This window comes from Dendrobium catenatum, unplaced genomic scaffold (assembly GCF_001605985.2).
Source record: "Dendrobium catenatum unplaced genomic scaffold, ASM160598v2 fragScaff_scaffold_389, whole genome shotgun sequence".
In the NCBI taxonomy this organism is placed as follows: Eukaryota; Viridiplantae; Streptophyta; class Magnoliopsida; order Asparagales; family Orchidaceae; genus Dendrobium; species Dendrobium catenatum.
The window spans coordinates 17,712-23,916 of record NW_021318851.1 but is presented as its reverse complement, the minus strand read 5'-3'; the positions used below and the strand labels follow the sequence as shown (position 1 = coordinate 23,916).

The following is a 6,205-nucleotide window of genomic DNA, read 5'->3' as shown; positions in this document are numbered from 1 at the left end:
AAAAGAACCATGCATTTACCTCCACATGTGTGCATAGATAAAGCAAAATATTTACCACTGCAGCCATAAAAGAGCAGTGACTCATTTACATTCCTTTTGGTTACCATGCATAATTAAAACCGACATATATAAAGTTTAATAACTTATATTGAAGTATATGTCCTATGTCTCAAATACCGCCACATCAATTTATAAGAAATGTTGCTTCATATTTTTTTGCCTTTTTTGTTATATATCCATTTTAGAGTTCTCAATAATAGCGGTTCTTACCAATTTTTATCCTCTAACAAGTGATGATTGCCTTACTCACAATTTTAGTACATATCATATTCCAAAATCAAAGATTTAAAAATGTATATGCATTCTTCAAACTTAATGAATATTCATAAATCAATAAAGTGATAGACATTACCTGGAGTGTCTATAATGTTGACAGTACGACCATCTTTCAGCATAAATTTTTTAAGCTCAGAAGAACAAGTAACTGCCGATAAGCTATACTCGGAATCGAAGGCTTCCCTTCCAAGAATGCTATTTCCAGTTGCACTCTTGCCGTTACCAGTCCTCCCAACAATGACAAGATTAATTGGATCGGCCTCCATCGTGTGATCTAAACAAAATGTAGAAAAAACTAGTAAATTGATCAAAAGATGAAAAGTTGATACTAAAATCTCGCATACTTAATGAGCAAGCATAATTAAAGCATTTTTTTTACATCAATGAAATGTTAGACTTATCATATTTGTCTTGTCATTTAAATTATAAGCACTTAAAGTTTATTTAGTATTTGCCCTCAAGAATTTTTCAATTATAATTTTTCGGCTAAGCTTATTTACCTTTGGATTTATTTAGGCTTTCTTCGAGATAGCTTTTGATCATTGCTTTTTCCCAGTTTTCAAATATATATTTTTTGTATAAAAAAATTGTAGAAATCAATAAGAAAAATGTACTAAATGAAGCCTTAATTTTGACCTTATAACATATTATCTCAATAATAAATATTAAATACAACAAAAATAGAGTTTAGATGGTCATAAATTTAATTTCAAAAAAAAAAAAATCCAAATAGTGTTTTGAGTGCTTTTAGATTTAAGAATTTCGTTGAACTTCATATAATTTCAAATCAAATTTACTTTTGGTATGCAGTGACAAGCCTTTTAAATTCTTCGTATTACTTCCTAACCTCATTCGGCTCCTCTTTGAGCTTTCGAATCTCATACAACTGCTTTTGTGATTATCCAGCAAACCTTTCTGCTTCCAACAATGCTACTTGCTCTTTAGCCAGCTGCTTCCCTAACCTCTTTATACATAACTTTCATTTTTTACTTATACCTATATGTAACCAAAAATATGGACATGGTGTTGGGGTGTTGTTCGCATGGAGAGGAGGGTAAAAATGACTAATAAATTATTTAAATGAGTTTGTTTAAGCTTAAAATTACATATTTGTTTAATTTAGTCCTATGATTTCTTAAATATGATTAAAATATTCCCTTTGTTAGATTATTTTGGATCAGATAAACAATTTTAGAACAAAGTTGAGTAGTCTAGGGATTAAATTGAACTCATTAGATAGTTTGGGACTAAATGACCAAAAATTATTCCAGCTCAATCAATCGAGGATTTACATATTTTAATCTTATGGTTTCTACCAAGGTTGTAAAAATCAGACTAGACAATGAGCCGGAAGAATAAGAGGTTCATGATTTAAACGGTTCAACAGGGGTCGAGCTGAATGATGTAATAAATAAAAATATTAAACTAATTTTTTAATATAAATTTAATTTACATATAAGTATATAATTTAATATAAATTATTATGCACACACATGACACAACTAGTTTTTTTTTTTTTAAAGAGGGTTAGCCGAGCAAGCCAGCCCTATAAGATCCATAAATTATGTTGACCATATGTCTTGATAATCATACAACACCCATCAATTAAAAGATGTGCGTGGCATACATAGCCAACAGACCCTTTTACACATTACACAACTAGTTGTTTAGTCTCACATCACATTGGGAGATGGAATGATGTTGTATGATTAATTAATACTTATTATATAATTTTAACTTCATAGTTAATTAATTAATATTTAATAAAATATTTTAAATTAAATTAAATAATTTAAATAAATTATGCATTGAATCAATTGGTTCCTAAAAATTGGGACCAGTTCACTAGTTGAACAATCGATTCCTACTGATTTGATGTTGGGCCGATTTTTCATGAGGACTAAACCGACCACATGCCCGATTCACGGTTGAACATCCGGTCCAGTCCGATTTTCTAAATCATGGTTTCTACACCTTTGTTATCGTATCATCCTAACCCATCTAATGTAACTACTATGAAAATCCTAACTAATAGTCTGAAACAATATTGTTGCCACTACACTCAATATATGTACACGAGTCTCCATCATATACATGGATAGCCAACCAAAACAACTCTTTGTCCTCCCTATCATCTACTCCTATAGCCAACACAAACGACTCTTCGTCCTCTCTAACATTTACTCCAAGCAGAAGACTTGCTACTTCCAACCTTGGATACTCATCAATTAGAACTTAGTCGTGACCTTATATTTGGTTCACCTCATTGACTCACCTCCCCTACATTCTCAATCCTATCATTTGACACAAAATGCGAACAACCATTGAGAAATGACTTCAATCTACCAATTGTTCTCATCTGCTCCATTTAAAGCATGATTACATTCCATTGACATGAAGGATAAAACAATGGCAAAGTACCTATCCACCGTTAAATCTAATGTAGATGATATTACTCAAAAATAAAAAATAAAAACACCACTAGATCTTAAAGACATCATTTTGCACCTTAAACAATATCCCTCCCACCCGCCAATCACTCAAGACAATGATTAAAAGTAATCATGGACCCTTGCGCCTATAAAACTTCTACTCCCTCCTATGCTGTGAGGAAATAAATTTACTCATTGATGCAACTTGTGATTTCCAATCGCTTCTGCTCAATGAGGATTCAATAGCCCTCACTACTACTAGGGGCAAGGGTCGCTCTGGACCGTTCCATCCCCACCAACACAGCTAGTAAATAACACAGTACCTCCCAATGATCATTCCCTCCAAGGAGGTTCAACAACCCCTCCATCCCTCATTTCTCAAATCTATAAAAAAATATGATATTCAACCACCAAATACTGATAAAAGCAACACTTCTCATATAATGGTCAATCTCCCAGCCAATCAACACTCATTTCTAACTTGACAAGCACTAATGATAAATATTATCTTGACACAAATGCTACATAGCATTTTATTTTAGATCCCAACCTTCTTCTCTATTCGCAACCTTACCAAGCCTCACAACAGGTTGTACTTCATAATGGCCTAACCCTTCCCATCTCGATGTCTGGCTAACGACCATTAGTATGCTCCACTAATCTAATCTCCTTCAAGTTCCTAAAATAATACAGTTTCTATCCATGGACTCTTTGCTAACGACCATTAGAATGATCCACTAATCTAATCTCCTTCAAGTTCCTAAAATAATGCAGTTTCTATCCATAGACTCACTAATGACAATCATAGCTCTATCTCATTTGATGTCGCTTATTACGCCATCATCGAGCTAAAGACCAATCAAATCCATTTTAAGGGACGATGTCATAAAGGTCTCAATAATGTCAACCTCTCTCACCATAGCAAACTATCCTTAAGCACCCTTGCATTTTTCTCAACTAAGTCAAGATCTCTAGCATCTTTGTCTCGACCATGCAACATCAGCTATCATCTCCTCCCTAGCTAAATGACACTTTAAAACCAATATTCACTTTATAAAGCAATCTTGCACTTGTCACTTATAAAAGAGTAATAAAATTACTTTCTCTGCATTTCTCACTCAAAGCTTGCAATCTCTAGAATATATTCTTTCAAAAGTTTGGGGATCCTTGCTGATGGTATCTATGATTGATTATGAGTATCATCAATGACTACTCTCACTTTATAAAGCAATCTTGCACTTGTCACTTATAAAATAATGATTTACTTTATCTGCATTTCTCATCTCCTCCCTAGCTCTGCATCTTCTATAGGACTCCAAAAGGGAACACCCTCGAGATAGGGCATTATCTTTTGGATCCCTATGTGTATGTGTTTAAGTAAATACTTTCCAACCCTTTACAACTCTTGACACTTTACATTTATATTTGACCCTTTGCATATACATTTGCACCTAGGTACATTCTACTTGAAGTCTTCTTTTTACAAGCATCCTACATATATTCTACTTTGCTTTTCTTTATCGCAACAAAATAAATATAAATAAATATGCATGCATGAATGTAATGTATGTCATGACATCCAAAGTACAGGAAGTAAATAAATACACCAAAGATATCCTTCGTGCAAGGTACCCACATCACATCAAAATACACCAACGGCTTAACTTAAGGCTAGAGTCAGTGATACTTACAAATAAATTCTAGTGTGTGTAGCAGACTGTGTAGTTTTGATATATCCTATATAGGATGATTTAGTTAAAGTTTCTTGTGTTTTGATTTGTTAAAGGTTAATGGGGAATTTTCAGTTTAAGTATTAGTGTTTTAAGATTGATTTTTAGGAATTTTAGTTTAGTGTTTAGTTGATTATCACATTTGTTACTCACCGAGCTCGTGAGGTTTATTTCACCCTCCTTGAGACTAACTAAATAGCCTCGTAGGCCTGGCTTACCTAGTGATAACTAATTTTGTTGAATTAGTTTAATTTGTTGTAAATTAAAAAGAAATGTGAATCAATTAGTTTATCATCAATTAAGGGGTTTATTGATTGATTTTAAAATATTAGCTTAGGGTTTGATTAATCTTAGGTGAGTAAGTGAATTTTGGGTTTTATAAGACCATTATTTTAACAAGTTTTAGTCTAGTGTGTGTAGCAGATTGTATAGTTTTGATATATCCTATATAGGATGATTTAGTTAAAGTTTCTTGTGTTTTGATTTGTTAAAGGTTAATGGGGAATTTTTCATTTAAGCTTAAGTATTAGTGTTTTAGGATTGATTTTTAGGAATTTTATTTTAGTGTTTAGTTGATTATCATATTTGTTACTTATCGAGACCGTGAGGTTTATTTCACCCTCCTTGAGATTAACTTAATAGCCTCGTAGGTCTGGGTTACCCAGTGATAACGAATTTTGTTAAATTAGTTTAATTAGTTGTAAATTAAAAAGAAATGTGATTAAGTAGTTTATCATCAATTAAGGAGTTTGTCAATTGATTTTAAAAAATTAGCTTAGGGTTTGATTAATCTTAGATGAGTTAGTGGATTTTGGGTTTTAGAAGATCATTATTTTAGCAAGTTTTAGTTTAGGTTTGCTCTCCTAATTTAGTCCACATCTTTTAAGTTTTAGGATTGTTGGAGGATGATTAATGAGTTGGTTAGATTTATTTTAAGTTTTGTATTTTAATGATTACGTGTTGATTATGATTTGATTAAAAGTTAAGTGTTTTAGTGCTTTTGAACTTGGATTATGAATGATTTTGTTGGTTGATTATTAGTAAGTTATGGCACACTAAACCTAAGGTAATGCGTCACTACATTTTTCTATGTTTAATGTATCTATCCTATAGGGAGCATGCATCCTAAGTCTATGTTATCTAAGACTAGGTCCTTAATTTTTGTCCTTATGTGTCACTAGAGTTATAGGGGACGAAAGAAAGTTCATTTCTAACCCTTTTGATACACACATATGTCAATGGGTTTAAGGATTTAAAATACAAGAAAATAATCCTAGTTATAAATGAAATTTCAATAAGATCCTAAAGGATGGGGGGCGCACCCGAAACAGGAAAAAAATAAAATCATCCTAACGGTGTTCACTTCGTGTGAAAAAGTAGTGATGCACATGGCACAGATAGGTGGCCTACACTATAGGCCTAAATGACCATAATGGTCTCTAGGACTCACAGAAGATAAGGGGGTATCATACCCAAAACAGAAAAAGGAAACATACTAATGGTGCTCACTTCGTATGGGAAAATTGTGATGAATATAGCACAAATAGGTGAGCCTACACTACGGTCTAAGGTGACCATAAGGATCTCTAGCGCTCGCACAAATTGTACGACGTTTAAGCCAAATGTATGTGAGAGGAATTGAAATTTGATGTTATTTATTGTTCTCACGTTTCAACAAAGCGCTCGAAATATTTGACAAAACTACTC

The 6,205-nt window shown here is 32.7% G+C and overlaps 1 non-coding gene across 1 annotated transcript; it reads right to left on the bottom strand.

The window, feature by feature from the left end:
- Positions 1–1,856: 1,856 nt before the first annotated feature.
- On the bottom strand, positions 1,857–1,983 carry LOC114579433. The gene has a single exon (XR_003700407.1). It is a non-coding gene; the product is annotated as a U11 spliceosomal RNA (small nuclear RNA).
- Positions 1,984–6,205: the final 4,222 nt, after the last annotated feature.